The 22,260-nt window shown below is 32.0% G+C and overlaps 1 long non-coding RNA gene across 1 annotated transcript; it reads right to left on the bottom strand.

Moving 5' to 3' along the window:
• Positions 1-14,677: 14,677 nt before the first annotated feature.
• Positions 14,678-17,291, bottom strand: LOC131854233 (uncharacterized). Its single transcript, XR_009358023.1, has 3 exons — positions 17,218-17,291; positions 15,755-15,869; positions 14,678-15,061 (listed from the first exon to the last, which is right to left on the bottom strand). It is a non-coding gene; the product is annotated as an uncharacterized LOC131854233 (long non-coding RNA).
• Positions 17,292-22,260: the final 4,969 nt, after the last annotated feature.

The raw sequence follows: 22,260 nt of genomic DNA on the forward strand, positions 1-22,260 counted from the left end.
GATTTTTGAATTTAAATTATAAAATGATATTGGTCTGCTGTCTATTCGCTTAGATCTTTTAAACTGCGCTGAACAGCCATGCGAAGATGGGGTGGGTAGCTAGTATATACATAATATTTCATAAATAATTACTAATATTATATATTATCCCGATTTACGACTAGATATAATTAAATATTTGTAGAAATTGACACCGACAGTCGGGTGTCTAGAGAAGATGGAATGGAATAAAAAGACAGAGTTTTTTCATCACTCCACTCTCTTAGACCCCTGTAGTTCTTCCAGCCTTTTTAATTTTTGTTCTTTAATTTGATTTTTTTTATATTTAATTAGAATGGCAAACAATCTGACGACCCCCTGATGGTGGGTAGTAACCGTTGCCTATATAATATTATGTTATCTGTGCCTATATACATGAATAGCACTATGGACACCATGTTATATATGGTGTAGATGGCATACAACATACTTAAATGCTACAAAAATATTAAATTTAAATCGAAAATAAAAGTAGCCTAAGTTACTCCTTATTACATCAGCTATCTGCCATTAAAAGTCCCGTTAAAATCGGTCCAGCTATATCAGAGATTAGCCGGAACAAACAGACGGACAAAAAATGTAAAAAATGTAATTTTGGTGTATAATATATATATATATTAAGGACTTAAGATAAAACTAATAACACATTATGAATTACTTTTGTAGCAATCATATTTCTACTAGCAACATTTTTGCTAACTAACGCTTCCGGCGCCTGTTATGATCTGTGGGATCCAGTTTGTGGTGTTAATGGTGTTACATACAGCAATCTTTGTTGGTAAGTATTTATAGTTGAAGGATTAAAAGAAAGATAAAGAAATGTTATTGTCAACCAGTAACATTAATTTATTCAATCATTATATTAATACGGGGCCAAAAAAATTTGTACCCTTTTTTACGAAAGATTTTCGAAATTTGACACATTATAGTTTATATATATTACTAGCTGATCCCGGCAAACGTTATTTTGCTATATCAATTAAAATTTAGGGTTGTATGTCTTTATTAAAAACACATAATAAAAAGACAAAAATTTGCCCAAAAAATAAAAAAATAATGTTAGGGGTGGACCAACACTTATCACTTAGGGGTACGAAAAATAGATAGTAGCCGATTCTCAGACCTACTGAATATGCATATAAAATTTCTTAAAAATCGGTCAAACGGTTACAGTGAAGTATGGTAACTAACATTGTGACATGATAATTTTATATATAACTAGCTGTCCCGGCAAACGTTGTTTTGCCATATAAATTAATAACGCTATAAAAAAATAGGGGTTGATGATAGAAGGGTGAAAATTTAGGATTGTATGTATTTTTGTATGTTGTATGTTTTGTATAAAAAAATAGAAACTAAAAATTTTGACTAAAAAATAAAAAATAAATTTAGGGGTGGACTACCCCTAACATTTAGGGGGATGAAAAATAGATGTTGGCCGATTCTCAGACCTACTCAATACGCTCACAAAATTTCATGAGAATCGGTAAAGCTGTTTCGGAGGAGTATGGGAACGAAAACTGTGACACGAGAATTTTATATATAAGATATATGTGTATTGTAACTATGTATTAACTTTGCTAAATATAGAAAATAATAACATAATACATAACACAAAATAATACATAAAATATACATTAAACGAATGAAAAAAAAATATACAAACTACCACGTATTTGATACTTACACGTATATATACTCTTTTGTCTCTCTCTGTTATCTGTGGTCAAATTGAGAATAACTTAATTACAATAATTCGAGTAGTTTTTGCGTGAACTAGTAAAAATGTCAATAATAATTTCTATTTTTTTTTTAGGTTGAACGAAGCCGGCGTTGATTTGGCACACGAAGGAGAATGTTGACAGTAATATATTATGTGTATTTAGGATTGACGCGCAAGTGACACCCCTGGTGTTTCAGGCGTCCATAGGCTACGGTAACCTTATACCATCAGATGGGCCGTAAACTTGTAAACCATCGTAGTATAAAAAATAAATATATATTATAATATCTGCCTAGTTAGGTGAACGCCACTGAACACTATCTTCAGCCTATCCCGTCCAGCTTTTACCCGCAACCATACATATGTTGTCGCTCCGCCAACTAAGTCGATATATATATATATATACATCACAATATATTTAGTGGTTTAATGCGAACATATACGGCAACAGTAATATAATTTCAATAAAATATTAATTAACGTCATGTTGTTTTAATTTTCTAAATTTAGTATTCCATTGATTTAGTGGAAAAATCAATTTATTACATACAGATACTCTATATCAGCCTTTTCCAAAGTGGACGATAACGCACCCTTGTGGGCGCTACAGGCCTAAAGGGGGACGGTAAGAGAAATGGGGGCGTTGTGTAGAGGCCTGGGGGTATTACTGCATATGGGGGTAGAGCACACACTCTCCTTCCACAAAAATACTTGTATTTACATAAATTATCCGGACAAATAATTATATAGACCCGGCAAACGTTGTTTTGCCTCATAAATTAAAAGCGGTATTAAAAAATAGGGGTTGGTGGTAGAAGGGTGAAAATGTAGGGTTGTATGTCCTTTTGCTATTGTATTATTATTATTGAGGAAGTCAGGAATTTTCTAATTATGCGACAGGTATTCAGCATAGTGGCTTTTTGTAAGAGATATGTTTTACTAGGGTGAATAGTTAGTGTTTGCAGGCTATTTTTAAGTGTTTTTGGTACAATACCCGAAGTAGAAAATACAATAGTAGAAAACATAATACAACAATATAATATGTTATTATTATTGTTCTCTCATTAACTTAGCTTTTGCTTGATTTTTTACGATTTATGGCGTTAATTATGTTTATTATCATACTGCATTGTGTATATATGTTATAATTTATGTAATTCAGTAAACAGTTTTACAGTTTATTCAGGAAACTAATTAATATGTATTGAAGTCATACGCAAATTAGAATATGTAACACCGACAACCGATGTAAAAACAACTTGTATACAATTTACAAGTACATGCAGCTGATATCGGATTATAATAAAAAATATTTCCTTTGTCGTGTTGGTATATAAAAAGGCAAAATATATTTGTCGTTATTAGTGATAATAAGTTTCATTCACCATGATGTACTTTTACGGTGAGTTTATTTAAATATATAACCAAATTCCTCCGCGCCTTTATATTTTTTTACTAGTAAGAAAGTAGCCAAAGTTACCGCGGAGTTAAATTAAATAAAATTTCTAAAATTAAAATAGCTAAAAATTACTTTTTCTAGCTTTATAACATTAGCTATCTATAGTGGAAGGCCCGTCGAATTGTTTCCGCCTTTTCAAAGATTAACGAGACACAACACAAACAGATATGTATGCGAAAAATCTGAATAATTCCTCAGAACACACACTATGGTAGAAAATACACTAAGATAAAATGCACTAAACGCAAAGCCACTGGGTCGAGTATGTCACAAAGACGTTGATAATGATGACCCTGGTTGCTCGATTCAGAATGTTCTGGAATGTTTTTTTAAACGGTGGAGGAGGACTGAACCTCGGTTAACCTATTTACATTCATCTTTTAATATTTTTTTTCAGTATTAATGTTCTTACTTGCAATGTTTTCGCTAAATAATGGCGCTGAAATCTGCTCTTTTCTGTGGCATCCTGTCTGTGGTGTTGATGGTGTTACATACAGCAATCTTTGCTTGTGAGTATTTTTTTATGACAATAGACACTAGTGGAGGACGATAAGATGAGCATGAGGTCAAGTCAGTTAGCCCATTATTATCATATCATATATCATCTATGTCAAATATTTATATTCTGTTCTAAAATTGTTTTATTTTATAATAACCTTGTTTATCTAAATTAAACATAAACATATGAAGGAAGAAGAAAGTTTTGTTTGTAAATAAATTCAATTAGAAATCAAATTAATTTATGTAAGATATTGTAGTCAATTTAATTCAGATTTTTATATTCCTTTGAGTTAACAGAATAAATATCATTTATAGAAAACTATATTATTTGTATTTTATTTAATATAATACTAAATTTATTATATATAATGCTGAATTCATGATAGAAAATCTAAGATGCATACAATTAATATAATTTTATTTTGTTATCTTAGGTTGCGCCAAGCTGGCGTTGGATTGGCACATGACGGGGAATGTTGAATGAAAATATTTGTAATTATATTACAATGTAATTATTAATTGACAAATTTACATGGTAACTGTATCAGATCTACAATAAAAAATTTATTAAGAAATAATGTTGTATTATAGTATAAAAATATCTCTGGACAAGATTACTTAATATAAAATGTTGTTTTAATGTTGTATGGGAGTCGTGTCGTATCAAGAATTGGTGATGATTCACCCAGATATTTATAATTTATTTTTTAGTCTTATTTTTTTTATGACCGTAAGTGGTGATGATCCAAAATTTAGGGGTTTTTTAGTTATTTTTTATTAATGATAAATTATTTAGGACTTAATACTATAGGCATTCTCTTATATTTGGTTAGTTTAAATCTAAATAGTGACCAATAACATTGATTGTATAAATTACAATATACACAAATGTTAAACTAAAATAGAATTCTCTAATAATATAACATATACATATACAATACATAATATATATAATATATAAACATCTCTATATATTACGCATTCCGTGGCATCACAGTAATTAAGTCAACACTAGGTATATCCTGAACTTTTTGAGGGATAATAATTGTGTCATCTTGTTGTCTTTATTGTAGTTTATTCATGAGTAATAAGAAAAAAGACTAGGTAAACGGAGAAAAATAATATATTAATAGTCCAGCTGTCCCGGCAAATTTTTTTTTTGTATTTTAAAATAAAAATAAAAATAAAAATTTAAGGGTGGACTAACCCTAACATTTAGGGAGATGAAATATATATTTTTCTCCGTTCAATACCTACAAATTTCATTTTTTCTTATTACTGCATGAATTTTATATATAAGACAAAGACATAACAGAATAAAAGGAATTGAAGTATCAAAAACAAGAATTTAATATAAAAGAACTATAAATTCAAATACAAATTTAGAATATAAAATACATATCTGATTAGTCAGTTACAACAGCCTTCATAGTGTGTCTTGTTGGTCGCTCAAATAAATAAAATTATCTAAAATTAAAAAAAAGGTCTTATTCAGGTCACAATTTTTTTTATTTTATATGATTTTCATGCATGGCAATCACACATCTACATAATTATATACAAATACATATTCCCTGTCGATACTTTCGCGGCATCGACCCATGTACGCAAGTTGAACGCCTGCCAATGACAAGCTGAAACAAATATTATTTTTTAATTATCTAAAACTTATAAGATAATATTTTTATCATCAACTTACAATACAAAGATGAGGTTGCCTCTCTGACGACTTTGTTCAATGTTTACCTCAGAATAAAAGTAAAACTTAATCGCTTCTTAAAATACAAGCAATGAGACGTCCTTGCTGTCAATTTTGGACGACCTTCAAGAAGGTTTATCTCAGTATTGTAGTTATAAAAGTATTTAAAATTTAAAAAATCAAATACAAAATATCTTTATTCATGTTATATCTTCGTAGGTTTCTTACAGACTCTTATGATATGTAAAAATCTAGCGTCAATTCAGAGTACATTCGAGCCAAGGAGAACTGACAAGAAACTCAGCTCTTACTCGTATACTTTTCAAATGAGCTTGTAAGTTATTACAAAAATACAGATACATTTTTAAATTCAAATTATATTATTAGAATAGAGTGATCACCAGCATATGATAATGCAATTTAATCAAAAGGAAACAGTCTAATTAATGTTAATTAAATTTAATTATAAATATTTTAATGGTAACAGTGGAACAGGATCGTAGACTGTAACTGTGATATGTGTTGATTGTAGAATATTTACTGCCTCGGTGATCTAGCAGTTGAGCATACTGCTTTACTTCCGATGGTCGAAAGTTCAATTCCTCACATGGTACAAACATTTGTATTATATAAGTGTAATTGTTTGTATCAGTCTGGGCGTTTTCTATGCATATTATCTATGTGTAAATTATAAAAAAAAATGTATTTTAGTATTTATATCAGTTGTCTAGTACCCATAACACAAGTTCTGCTTAGCTTGGGACGAGAAGGCGTTGTGGTGATTGTCCAGCGTTAAAATAAATTATGCATAGCAATTTGTTTTTCATTGACATAAATTAGAATTACCTTAAATATATTTTGCATTTAGGAACTCATTGTATATCTACTCATTATATATCTATCTATAAATAGGTTAAATATTAAAATGGATGCAGACCAAGCGAGTGAATCTTTATCGTTTACTCTTTTAGATTTCGGTTAAAGTTGTGTCAAAATCCATCTAAAAAAATTGTTTAATTTGACTAGATGGCGCTGTATGTATTGTCCAGAAACATTTACTATTAAAAGTAGTTTCTGAGCGTATTTTACTTACTAGCAGGGATTAGAATAAGTTACTCCATCAGTCCCACACACGGGGTAGTAATACTCAATGCAGTTATAAGGCTGCGCTTGACCCTGCACTTGAGTCATAGCGAACAAGAAGACGAATACTGGAAATAAGTTTGCCATGTTATTTATTTATTCAATGAATCCTTATCCTTACTAATGTTAAAAAATGCGAAAGTAACTCTGTCTGTCTGTCTTTCACGCCAAAAGTACTTAACCGATTTAAATGAAATTTGGTACACATATTATCTAGACCCTGAGAAAGGACATATACTTTTTATTGCGAAAAAAGAGTTGTAAGGAATTGAAAGAAGAGATGAAAGTTTGTATGGAAGTGTCGTCATTAATCAATCTAGAGGCTGTTGATTAAATGAAATAAATATACAAAGTTTGTAAAAATGTTTCTCTTAAGGTGGTAAAATAAAACACTGGATGAAAGTTTGTATGGAAATTAAAAAAAGCGCTTCAAAATCCGATGCGTATGTAGTTTTAAAGATTTAAGCGCACAGAGGGACCGACAGACAGCGACAGCGACTTTATTTTATACTATGTAGTGATGATAAAGCTGAAGAGTTAGTTAGAACGCAATAATCTCCAGAAATACTGGTTCGAATTAAAAATTATTTTTGTTATGGTTAGTCCATTGGTCGAGGAAGGCTTTAAGATATATAATAGCACGCCACGACCAATAGACCCGGAGCAGCAATAAAAAATATTTAAATATTGCATAAGGTGGGGAAATTAAACGCAGAAGTTGCGAAGGTCAGCTAGTCATTACCATTATATTATTATATTATTATTTAGGAGTACTTACTTAATTAAAAACATTGACATGTCTAATTTATAAATAATTCATTAATACGAAATTGACATATTCATATTATAAATAATGTACGTACTTAATATTGACTAACGAATAATAACCAAAATTGACATCTGTTTTGTCTGTTGCATGTCAGAAATGACAAAATGTGTGAAACTAATTCTAAAGACCTTAAAAACCACATATGTACCACATTTTAAGCAATAAATATTGATTTCATTTCATTCAAATTCATATTACATAGTATAAAACAAAGTCGCTGTCGCTCTCTGTCCCTATGTATGCTAAAAACTTTAAAACTACACAACGGACTTTGAAGCGGTTTCTAATAGATAGTGTGATTTAAAAGGAAGGTTTATATACATGGACACCCGTGCGAAGCCAAGGCGAGTAGCTATTTAGTTATAAAGATCAACAATTCCAGTCCATTGCACGTTTTATCCTCTTTTGGTTTTCCTGGATACTGTTATTACCAATTACTGGTGAATACGTAACGATGTGCTAACTGACCTGACCTCATGCTTATCCTATCATCCTCAACTGGTGGCCCACCAGCGTAAACCGTTATCGCTCAGGGTGTACCATTCCATGATCACTCATTAAAAGAACTCCAGGTGGAAATATCACGCGCACTATTTATTCCATTATCATCCATATTACACACAATATCACATACAAATTAATTAAAATGTATCAAAACAAACTTACAACACAAACACTTCATTGTGACTACAATATTTTCAATCTATATGTACAGCTGTTGTTCAAAGTATTTATTTGGAAATATGTAAAGTATCGCAAATAGATAATAAATAGATAACATCATCGTTATCTACATTATTAATTAATTATAATCTATGTACCGAATACATCAATGTATTATAATAGCTGTGCCCGCGGTTTCACCTGCATGTATAGCTTATGTATATTATTATGATGTATACATAAGCTATATTACTGTAAAGTTTCATCAAAATCCGTTCAGTAGTTTTTGCGTGAGAGGGTAACAAGCATTCATACTTACAAACTTTCGCGTATATATATTATTAAAAAAAAATACCTATACATATAAATAAAATTGGAGTGTCTGTTTGTAATATTGAAATAACCGTTTTATACTACATGCGTATGAATATAAATACGGTATATACACATGATAAGGGTGACTTCGACTGTCCGTCTATATGTCTATTTATTCGTACTAATTTTTAAAACAACTGGAATCAGTTAATTTGAAATTACAGACAGACATTTTATATTATTTTGTTGTATAGATTAGCTATTTTTTTTGTATGGACGTATATGTGTTATTAAATTTAAAAATACAGTAGCATTGTTTGCACATTTGTAAAAGATATAGTCGTCATAAATTGAACAAAGCAACATCGCTGCTTTTGTCTGTATATTTCTCTGCAATCTTTTAATAAACTACGCAATATATTTTAATACTAACTAAAATACGACAAATTGTTGTTTATACAAAAGAAAACCTGACCAATTTAAATTGTTCTTTTCATATATGCATATACATCTATAATTGAAATAACCGTTTTTTACTACATGCATATGAATATAAATACGGTACATACACCAAAATATCATTTTTTACAATTATTGTCTGTCAGTTTGTTCCGGCTAATCTCTGAAATGGCTGGACCGATTTTGACGAGAGTTTTTTTTGGCAGGTAGCTGATGTAATAAGGAGTAATTTAAGCTAGTTATATTTTAGAAAATAAAGTTAAATTTCACGCGGATGAAGAAGCGGGAACAGCTCGTATGTAAATAAATTCAGAAAAAAATAGTCACTAGAACAAATAAGTTTATTTTCTCTTCACAAATTCCATAAAATTTTATTTAGATACAGATAATTACAGATTAAATACAATGTTTATGAATGTTTGCATCGTGTGAGAACAAACCCGCGACCATGGGACATAAGGCGGTGTATTACAGTGCAAGGCCACCGAGGACTTCAATGTAATATAAATAGTTTATTAAATATGAGAACGGTGAATATTTAGCATAATTAATATGGTTTCTTAGCAACTATAGGGTTTCAGATAAATCTTCATTTGAAAGGCTCCCCGCATATGCCAGCATATGCTACTTCCGCTTCGTCAATCTCCAAGCTGTAATTAATAGAATAGTAATGTATGGGCAGGAAATGACAATAACCCTGGACAATTCACACAGCGTCATCTAGTCCCAAGGTAAGCAGAGCTTGTGTTATGGTAGTGGACAACTGATGTGAATACATAGGTACATTTTTTTTGTACACATAATATATATCTAAATATATATAACTCAAAGGTGACTGACATAGTGATCTATCAACGCACAGCCCAAACCACTGGACGGATTGGGTTGAAATTTGGCATGCAAGTATATGTTATGACGTAGGCATCCGCTAAGAAAGGATTTTGTTTAATTCTACCCCCAAGGGGATAAAATATGGGATGAAAGTTTATATGAAACTTCGTCAATTTTAAACCAATTGGGATGAGACTAATCTTGCATAAAGCTACTATAACTTAGCCATCCCCTAAGAAAGGATTTTGATAAATTCCTCCCCTAAAGGGATAAATTAACGCGAGCGAAGCCGCGAGCAAAACATAGTCTTATATATAAAATTCTCGTGTCACACACATTACTTACCATACTCCTCCCAAACGGTTTAATCGATTTTTATGAAATTTTATATGCATATTTAGTAGGTCTGAGAATCGGCTACTATCTATTTTTCAAAACCCTAAATGGTAAGGGATATCCACCCCTAAATATATTTTTTTTATTTTTCCGACATAATATTTTATTATTATTTAGGATTGAAAAATACATGCAATCCCAAATTTTCACCCTTATAGCATCAACCCCTATTTTTTAATAACGATTTTAATTTATATGGCAATACAACATTCGCCGGGACACCTAGTATATATAAAAAACATCCAAATGATTGTTTGTATCGCAATGATATATCCCATAAGTTAGTTTTTGATAACGGTAGAACTCACTATCTCAGTTGACCAGTACATTGTTTTTTCCAATAGTGTACGAGGGAATTCCCGTCTCATATAATTCTTCTTAATTTATGTACAAAATATACTTCCAGAGGTCAATTAATAGATAATAACGATAAAATGTGGAACAGAATATAATTTTTAATGACCATATTCTAATTGTATTTCCACCTACGGACAGTTAGTCCACACATCTATATAATCTTTTGTATTCATGAGTATGATGGCTTGTATTAGTCTAGGTGTTTTTATATATAAATATAGAAAATAATATATAAGATATTATTTATATATCTATACATATAAATAAAATTGGAGTGTCTGTATGTAATATTGAAATAACAGTTTTTTACTACATGCATATGAATATAAATACGGTTTTTGTCTGTCTGTCTGTCTGTTTGTTCGGGCTAATCTCTGAAATGACGGGATCGATTTTGACGGGACTTTTTTGGCAGGTAGTTTATGTAATAAGGAGTAAATTAGGCTACTTTTATTTTAGAAAAATAAAGTTAAATTCCACGCAGACGAAGTCGCGGGAACATAATATAAGATAATTATAAATATATAGAATATAAATATACATAAGTAATGCACCATATGTATTTTAAAAAAAATGTATTTAAGTGTTTACTTGGTACAATATGCCGTTGTATGACTTGAATGAATATTATTATTGTACCATAATATTAATACATAAAGTAAAAACTTTGTATGAAAATTGTGTGGACAGAGTAGCATGAAATTTGGCTCTCTTATAGTTTATATAGAGCGCAGAATGCTATGTTTTTTAATTACGTGTAAAAAATACATTTAATTATTTAAAAAAAACATGACTCACATTACAGTATTATATTATATTTTTATATTGAATTTAAAACCTTTCATATGTATGTTAGTGTGTAAGGTATTTATAATGTGGGCCATTAGGTGTCTGAATTAAATAAATAAATAAATTACTATTATATTACACGACTGATACATAACAAATGCCAAATAGTGTAAATATTGTCAATTGCCAAATCAGCGAATCGCGGTTTGTTTTTTGTGCTGTTATCCAAGTAATTTATATATTGTACTAGCTTTTGCCCGCGACTTCGCTCGCGTTAATTTATTGCCTTAGGGGTGGAATTTATCAAAATCCTTTCTTAGGGAATGCCTACGTCATACTAGCTTTATGCATGCAAAATCTCAGCCAGATCGGTTTAAAATTGACAAAGTTTCATACAAACTTTCATCCTCTATTTTATCCCCTTAGGGGCAGAATTAAACAAAATCCTTTCTTAGCGGTGCCTACGTCATAACATCTACCTGCATGCCAAATTACAGCCCGATCCACCCAGTGGTTTAGGCTGTGCTACTAATAATATTCATACTTTTGAGCGGTCACTAGTTATCACAATATTGACAAACGAGAGTATATCTTTTTATATATAAAATTCTCGTGTCACAATGTTAGTTACCATACTCCTCTGAAACGGCTTGACCGATTTTTATGAAATTTTATATGCATATTCAATAGGTCCGAGAATCGGCTACTATCTATTTTTCATAACCCTAAGTGATAAGTGTTGTCCACCCCTAACATTACGTTTTCATTTTTTGGGCAACATTTTTTATTTATATTTTTTTATTATGTGTCTTTAAAAAATACATACAACCCTAAATTTTCACCCTTCTCTATTTATTATTACCGACCACCAAATAAACGGTTGGTGATATTATTCTATTATCACCAACCTCTATTTTTTATAGCGTTATTAATTTATATGGCAAAACAAGGTTTGCCGGGACAACTAGTATACATATAAAATGTGACACTTACACACATAGATTGCTGTATGTTACTCCATTGGTGCCGCATACTGGATTGAAGTCAGCTGTACAAATTCGTAAAGCGTTCACACAAGCCAACATCATCAAGAAGGCAATCACTGGAAATATATATATGTATTCAAAAGTGGAGATAAATAAATAAACAAATTGTTGACCCATTCGGTGTCGAGACCCTTGGTCCGTGGGGTCCTACCGCTATAAGTCATTTTAAAGAAATAGCAAAATGGTTAGTCGACATCACAGAAGACCGAAGAGCTGGCAGGTATGAACAAAGAATTAGTCTAGCTATTCAAAGAGTAGAGCTGCCAGTATCTTCGGCACCTTGCCTAAAGAGACTGTTAATATATATTTTAGTTATTATATCATATTTTTAAGGTTATTAGTTTTAGGTTCATTGTTCTGGTATATATTTTTTTCTGTATGAATAAATTTAATAAACAAATATATTTACGATATAAACATATATTTATGTATTACTAATGACTGCGTCTGTATGGTATTAATCTTTTATATTTAAATTTAAATATATTTATTCTAATGAAGTTTCTAAAATAAAAGTAGGTTACTCCTATAAATTTCACACGAATGAAACCACGAGAAATTAATTTTAATAATACTTACAAACAAAATACTTCATTGTTGTTACTTGTTTTTATTGTCACCTCACGGAATAACGTTTGGTAAATAAAATTGTTGTTTTATATCGAACTAGAATATATTTTATCTATAATTTTGTATATTATCTGTTAATTCATGGGTTATAAATTATTTAGATTTGGAGAGACAGGTAAATCCTTCCTAATAATACTATAAACGAGAAAGTTTTGTATGCATGAATGGTTGTTTGTTGATATTCCACATAAAACTACTAAACTAATTAAAACATAAGTTCTAAATCTGAGAGCTATCTTGACAGAGATCTCTATGGTCTTATTACAAAAAAGAAAACCCTTAAAATCGGACGAAACCAGGTCTAATCTATAATATTAAACCAATCCTAAACTATAATATGAACGTATTGTATAGCAACATAGTGTTATAAATTGATGCCAAATTAAAAGATTAAGATCTTAAGTACATAAAATTATATTTTATTATCGTTTAATCAAAGTGTGAACATTTGTATCTTTGTTGTATTCTGCTTTTTTTTAATGCGACTGAAATGACAGACAGGCTTACACTCCCCCCTTCGATCTACTATATATGTATATCTTACTAATATTATAAATGCGAAAGTTTGTGATTATGGATGTTTGTTACTCGTTCACTCAAAAATTACTGAACGGATTTTCATGAAACTTTACAGTAGCTTATACATCAGAATAACAGATAGGTTATAATTTAAACAGATATTATGTAAATTGGGCGATATATAATGATAAGTGTAATGCAGATGAAATCGCGTGGGTCAGCTAGTATAATATACATGAACACTGAGGTTCCAGTGTGTGAAGTTGAAGGTACATACCTTCAACTCCACCCACTCGATGGTCTCGGATACTGAAGTTTCGGAGATCTTTCCTTCCATCTACACTTAATGGAAATATAGTTCGCCGTCGAGGTTTTCTATAGAAACTACGGCATGGAATTTTATATTATGGTTTCTTAATGCTGGACAACTCGCACGTGACACCTATGGTGCGTCAATAGGCTTCGATTTCCAACAGATCGGCTGTATGCATATTTTCCACAATAGTTGTATGAAAAAAACATAACATCATACGATTCGCCCATCGCCCTTTCAGGCGTCAAAACCTGAGAAGTAAGATGTTACTGTATACTATATTTTGACTGGCATAGTTCATCCTCTAGAAACAGATCATAAAGCTGCTTTGCGGCTTTCTGAATTCATTTCAAGCGTTACCTTCTCAATTAGTGATCAAATTCCGACCGTTATTAAGTGTTTTGTTCATCATTAGGCAATGAATAGAGTTTGGAATCCTAGTGTTGACTGCTCAGCGACTAGACTACAATAAGCTGGTCAGCTTTCCACCGTGAATTTTTGTAGTCTCACACATGCTAATGGTAGCTTTACGGTAATTAGAATAGGTAAGATAGAGGTACCCAAGCAGACGAATTTATAAAATCTACCTGAATAATTTAAATTTCCATAGCTTTGCAATAAAATGTAGTTCAATGTGGTAGTATTTTATTTATAAAATTCAGTATTGTTTTGAAGGAATCCACAAATTCAAAATGATTTATATTACTTTGTTTAATTCTGCTGCCATTATCATGTATAAGGTCGTAACCCTTGAAGAGTATATCCCGTACCCTATCTAGTTGGTCAGATTTCCGCATTGAATATTTGTGAATAACGATAGAAACTTGATCACCATTAAACAAAGTCGTAATGCTTCCAGTAGCGGTGATCGGATTTCCGCACTGAATATTTGTGGTCTCACACATGCTAATGATAGCGGAATGAAACAAAATAATATATCAGTAAATTATACAATATCAATACACAACATATATTGACGACCTCGGTGGTCTAGCGGTCTAGCACACCGCTTTACGACCGATGGTCGCGGGTTTGATTCCTCGCACGGCACAAACATTTGTATTCATGAGTATGATTGTTTGTATCGGTCTGGGTGTTTTCTATGTATAATATGTATGTATTTACAAAATAAAAAACATCTATGTATTTGTATCAGTTATCTAGTACCCATTATACAAGCTTTAGCTAACTTAACTTGGGTCTAGATGGCGCTGTGTGAATTGTCTTGAGATTATTATTATATAATTTCTATTTTCTAAAAATAACGTCATTTCTCATAGGCATGTTTAGACGTAGGTGCATTGAATGCACCTTCCATGGTAATTCAGCTGAGCTCCGCTTGTCTCTAAGCTGTAATTAACAAACCACACTTTATATAACATATCACCATCTAGTGCTAAACTAAGCAGAGTTCCATACTACTTGAATTATATATGAACTAGCAACCCGCCCGGCTTCCGCACGGGCACTTCACGCACGATCCCAATTTTTATTTATCTTTAAAAACTGTTCTACACATTTTAGTAAGGCTATTTTTTTCTAATCTAATCTATAAGAGGGGGAAAAGGGATTGTTAGTAATGTGGACTGTTGATCTTATTGCTAGCAATGTAACATGTCAGGTTGACCTCCACGCGTTTCCCCCATGGAAACCATCGTGATAAATTCTTAATAAATTTGTCACGATGGGCTAACTGACCTGACCTTATGCTCATCTTATCATCTTCCACTGGTGCCACTCCAGCGTAAGCGCAAGCCGACGCTCCATTCCATTATCATCCATAAAAAGTTATTCTTTTATTTTAAAGTTTCACTCAAAATGAATATGTTTTACCACATTTTTTATTGCTGCTTCACTCCTATTGATCGTAGCGTGATGTTATATAGCCTACAGTACTCGGAGATAATATATTTGAAACAATGTAAGAATTTTTAAAATCGAATCAGCATCGAATCCACGACCATTGAAGTAAAGCGGATCGTTAAACTATTAGAGCTGTGAGCGTCAAGTAAGATAGGAAGGGCTAGTAGATATTATACTTACGTGCAGAGATTACTATAGGTAACCCCGTTGGTGCCACAAACTGGTTGATAGTCTTGCAAACAATACCGAGGTTCAGCAATACATCCATAAACCAACACGACCAACAGAATAATCACTGAAAATATATAGGTTATTCATATTCTTTATTGCACTTTTAAATACAGTAGTAAACTTAAATATATACAGAGTGAGCAAAGATGGACTTATCTCTAAAAGAGATAAGTGTGGCAGTGAGGCATAACTATTAGTGAATTGGTAACACATGTGCAATTAACAATATTTTGTTGAAATGTCCAAAAATTGAGAATAATAAAAAACATTTAAAATTAAACAATTTAAATAATGTTCTAATTATATTATAACTATAATAAAATACACAATAATAAATTAAATCAACATAAATAATATATATATATATACAAATACATATGTAGATATTATATAAATATAATTATTATAGATATCTACATATATTACACAAAATACAAATAATTATAAACACAAATAAACGAGACGAAACTAATTATACTAAGCTCGATAAATAGTGTGATTATCTTTTCACTACTATCATAAATGCTAAAGGTTGTGAGTATGGGTAAGGATGTTTTTTTCGGACTACTCTAATGCTGTTGGCCGCAGCTGGCCTTTACAGCTTCAACGGACGATTGAGGGCGAGTGCAGATGGCATTCCGAACCCGCGGAAGGACTGATGGAGCGGCTGAAGGTCAACTCCCGCCTGGCGGATACGACTTTAGTCTGAGCGCACCGCTAGGGGTTCGAACCTCGGCTCAGGCCGTCGTAATTTCGATACCAATTTGAATTGGTCGGGGAATCGATCGGAGTATGTATGGATGGATATTTGTTACTCTTTCACACAACCCCCCCCCCCCCCCCCCCCCCCCCCCCCCCCCCCCCCCCCGTGTGTGTGTGTGTGTGTGTGTGTGTGTGTGTGTGTGTGTGTGTGTGTGTGTGTGTGTGTGTGTGTGTGTGTGTGTGTGTGTGTGTGTGTGTGTGTGTGTGTGTGTGTGTGTGTGTGTGTGTGTGTGTGTGTGTGTGTGTGTGTGTGTGTGTGTGTGTGTGTGTGTGTGTGTGTGTGTGTGTGTGTGTGTGTGTGTGTGTGTGTGTGTGTGTGTGTGTGTGTGTGTGTGTGTGTGTGTGTGTGTGTGTGTGTGTGTGTGTGTGTGTGTGTGTGTGTGTGTGTGTGTGTGTGTAACTACGCAAGGATTGTTGATGAAACTTTACAGTCATATAGCGTTTCCGTTAGAATAGAATAGAATAGAATATAAATACATAGATAAATAAATACATATTATACGTAGGAAACATCCAGACTGATACAAACAATCATACAAATGAATACAAATGTCTGTATCGTGCGAGGAATCGAACCCGCGACTATTGAATAGTAAAGCGGTATCGTAAACCACTAGACCACATTGGCTGTCAAATGTAAAAATACTTACCGCAAGAATAATTCATTGTAACTATGGTACTGCTCTGGTCGGGTTAACAATGAACGTACAAACACACTTCTGCATATTTATATTGAGATCAAATGACCCTATGAACTCCGAGATACACACAAATTATACACATAACAAAATTGTAACAGGTCTGAACATCATAAATTTAATAACGTTGTTTTGCGTTAATATAAAAAAAAATTTAGGGCTGATTGTGTTGGCCGATTCACAGACCTACTCAATACGCTCACAAAATTTCATGAGAATCGGTCAAGCCGTTTCGGAGGAGTATGGGAACGAAAACTGTGACACGAGAATTGTATATATAAGTAACTTTCTAACTTTATTTTGTTTTTTTTTAAGAGTTTGTTCCGAAAGCGTTAACTTCAGGAACTGCTGGCTAGTATTGAAGGTTTTTTCCGAGCCTGCCGAGGTTTTTCGAAAGACCTCGAGGGGTTTTTCAAGAAGAGTATATTAAGGTTCCATAAGGGTATGAAACGCTTTGATATATATCACGATATAAATTAATTAATTTTTATCTTGATAAATATCATTTAAATTTTTTCCTCTCTTCTGAATTAAAATTATTGGAGATTAATGTTTACCCTGGCAACACGTAGCGAGAAACTATAATTCAGAATAATTTAGACTGTTTCCCAAAATGGCAACCTCATTTAAAGTTGGGGAAATCCCCTCTAACGTATGACTAGCTATTTATTGAAATTCAAACCTTAACTTCATATCGTATAAGGTATATTTTACCAATATGATGATGATCTTCCACTAACAGATCTATGCTTAAGGCTTGAAGCTGATTGATTACTTTTATGATCACAAATTATTATTAAATTTTGTTAAATTTTGTCCATTAAAAAAATATTTTTCAAATAAACACTAAGTAATTCTTTTGTTACTTGTGAAAAGTTTTTTAAATAATAAATGTAGTAATAATTTGATACTTATTTTATTTTATAAATCCTTTCACATTATTATTTACTATCCTTACTAATATTATAAATGCGAAAGTAACTCTGTCTGTCTGTCTGTCTCGCTTTCACGCCAAAACTTCTGAACCGATTTAAATGAAATTTGGTACACAGATAGTCTAGAACCTGAGAAAGGACATAGGCTACTTTTTAATCAGAAAAAAGGATTGTAAGGGGTTGAAAGGGGAGATGAAAAGCTATATGGAAGTATCGACAATACACGCGGACGAAGTCGCGGGAACATCTAGTATTTATTATATACCTTTCACGTATTATACACTATGATAGTCATTTCTTGTGCAGAGTAATAAACGAAATATAGAAGAGAGAAAGTGGTGAAATATGAACTTCTCTGTGTTACTTTCGCCTTCGTGTTTCCGGGAGGCATCTTTCTATATAGGTGATTTGTGTAAGTACCCATTTTGTATATTCGACTCTACTGGAATAAAAGGCTGATAAATCTGTTTGATCTTCACGTTAAATTTAGTTTTTACTATCTGCTCCCGTGACTTCGTCCACGTGGAAATTAACTTTATTTTTCTAAAATAAAAGTAGCCTTATTACATCGACTAGAAAGTCCAGCCAAAATCGGTCCCGCCATTTTAGAAATTAGCTGGAACAAACAGACAGACAGATAGACAAAAATTGTAAAAGATGTTATTTTGGTGTATGTACCGTATTTATATTCGTATGCATGTAGTAAAAAAACGGTTATTTCAATATTACAAACAGACATTGCAATTTTATTTATATGTGTAGATATGTCCCTAGACGGTGTTGTTAAATTCTTAGAATGCGCTATATTGTACGCAGTGTAAAAGACACTGTTGTCTTTAAATAAATAGTGTTATTATTGCTTCTGACGTGAAAGTGTATATTTGAAGCAATGGACAATGTAATACCCTTTTCAATACAGTCCACTGAACGTCCACAAAATATAGAACTGTAGATTATAACATTATTTATTAATTATAATTTCTTTTCTTTAGCCTGGCCTTGGTCCCATTTATTTGGGGTCGGCCCGTCTGGTCAGTCTTCGCCAGGACGTTCTGTCCTGTGTCGTCTGGGATGTTATTTTGGCGCTTTTTATATCCCTCTCAATAACGGACATCCATGTGAGACGGGGTCTGCCGCGTCATTATTAATTATAATTTATTTTATATAAAACATACATATATTTAAAATAGATATTTATTCGATTAATATAATCTGTAATGTTACCTTCTAACGACAGACAGACATCTTTAGAAGTGAAGTCATTCAAATCTTCAGACGTTAAAGTAATTTTTAAAACTTTATGAGGCGAAACGGGAATATAATAAGATATGTCATTGTCGGTTGAGATATAAAAACTATAGAAAAAACCTTCCTTTGTCTTTTAAATCTGGAAAAACTTCAATATATTTCTATGTTTGAAATAATTACTGGTTGTATTATATGTTAAACTGGAATTATATATATATGATTTAAACAGCTGTTTTAAGATATATAGAAGAATACACTTCCAAATTTATAATATCTCTCTGAGTTAATTCACATTCAATGCCATCTTTACATACCATGTAAGAAAGTCGCCGCCGATGTCTATTCGTTTATATCTTTTGAATTACGCAACGGATCTTAATACAGTTTTCAGCAATAGACAGAGTGATTTAAAAGGAAGGTTAATATGTGTAATACAGGTGTGTTATAGTATAGATGAACCCGAGAAATTCAATGATTTGTAATCATCCGTGCATCCGTGCGAAGCCGTGACGGATCGCTAGTTATTTATAAAATGTATTCTATTTTAATATAAATAGGAACCAATACAAAGTGTATTACATAAGTATTACATATATATGGATTTGCAAAGTTGATTATTCAAATATTTGATATATGTAAATTATCTTGTTGTATTAGGTTAAACTTGTTGAAATATTTGTATGATTAGTGGTAAATAAATAAACATTAGTACGGATATCAACAGGCCGATGCCTGTATATTACAGACATTAAAAAAACTACTGTTATAATTTATATTAGTTTATGTGTTCTCCTTTTTATACATATATATAAGGTGTACTTAAACTAAAAACATATAATTTTTATATAAATCATAGCTTTCTAATGGAGCGAAATACGATAATGTTACGGTATAGAAAAATAACTGTTCTTAAATCAAATCAAAATACCATTATTCATGTAAGTCTATTACAGACATGATATGTTATCTCTACTGTCAGTTCGGAGTGCTTTCGAAGCAAGAAAAACTGACAATAAACTCAGCTCTTATACTTTTCAAATGAGCTTGAATATGTTTACAAAAATACAGATTCATTTCTAAATTCAATTAGCAAGTATATAGTGGCCACATGTGTATGCTATTGTTAATTTTGTTAAAAAGAAAATAGTTTAATCAGTGTAAGTAAATAAATAATAGTAATCTGAACAGACCGACGGGTACAGCTTGTGGGGACCAAGCTGCACTCGTTCACGAGTATGGCATATTATAGCAACATTATTCAGAATAGTTATCAATCTATCTCAATATATGGTTCTACACGCATCATTAAATCTAATGAATAGAATTGAGATCTAATTCTAGAATTCAGATCTAAATTACTAGTTGTCTAACTTAAAATATAGGATCCGCTTTGCCACAGGAAATTGTCTTATTCTGTACGAAGTAAGGGTGGTCGCTAGTTGTCTTAAGACGAATTGCTAGACCCGCATTTTCCATGGTACGCCAGTTTAGCGCCCGCTACATTTAATCTGTAAATGAGAAATAAATTAACAACCCTGGATATAACGCAGCACCTCGGGAGAGGGGAATAGTAATTTTTATTTATTTCAGGCAACTAGGCCCATGTTATGGTCAAAGCCCAGTTCAAGTAAGAGAACTGACGAGCAACACGTGTGTAGTATTACACGAACTATTTGGAGACACATTTGAACTCCTCATAACTCAATAACTCTGTCACATAAACGTGTCAAATTTTGGCTCATATTTGACTCTCTCATATTGAGACTTGCGAATATTTAAATATTAATGTCATGTTAGACCTTAGGCTACAATATATTATCCTAAGATATTTTATGTAGTTATAAACAAATATCAGAACTGACCATTGAACTAGGCACCCACTTAGATGTCGCTTCTTTTGTCGTTGAAATCAACAACCAAGGCAAATATTATAATATTGAATTTGGCTCTCACTTCACACTTATATTTTTGATGGGATTATAAATATACACTAACATATATATTAATTAATATTATAAAACTAATAGACTGATATAGTCTGTGTGGTTCGGACAGTAGTACTTTTTCATGAAGGTGGGCAGCATATCGGTGCATTTAAATTACATAAAAAACATCATAGTTAATGTCTGACTTCGTGGCGAGGGGGTAGTAGCGTCTAGTTTTAAAAATAAAAATAATAAAAAAAATGCTTGCATATTAACTTTTCATCCATCAAGCCATTTTTTCCGCAAAAAAACCGTAGTCAAAAAGCAAGTAGTCTGTGTCATGTTTCAAGGTCTAATCTAGTTTCGGCATGAAAACGCGACAGACAGATAAAATTATTTTCGCATTTATACTTCTAATATTAGTAAGGATTAAAAAAGTACTTACTTGCATTGATTGCTGTAGGTAACGCCATTAGTTCCACACACTGGATCGTATTCGTCTGTACACACCTGGGCACTGCACCCGTAAGCCAATGCGATCAATAAAAAAAATACTGGAAATAAAATAGTGACAATTTCAAAATATAAGAGTAAAAAATGCTAATAATAATAACATTTGACGCCCTCAGTGGTCTAGTGGTTTAACAAACGCCTTACGTCCGATGGTTGCGGGTTCGATCCTCGCACGGCACAAACATTTATATTCATGAGTATGATTGTCTGTCTGGGTGTTTTCTATGTATTTACAAAAAAAAATCTATGTATTTGTATCAGTTGTCTAGTATCCATAACACAAGCGTTAGCTAGCTTAACTTGGGTCTACACAGTGCAGTAAAAGACATAACTCTTTATGATACATGGACAGTTATACAGAAAAATAACTTTAT

The sequence above is a fragment of the Achroia grisella genome, unplaced genomic scaffold (genome assembly GCF_030625045.1).
Source record: "Achroia grisella isolate CSIRO2021 unplaced genomic scaffold, CSIRO_AGI_Agris_v1 utg971, whole genome shotgun sequence".
Classification (NCBI taxonomy): Eukaryota; Metazoa; Arthropoda; class Insecta; order Lepidoptera; family Pyralidae; genus Achroia; species Achroia grisella.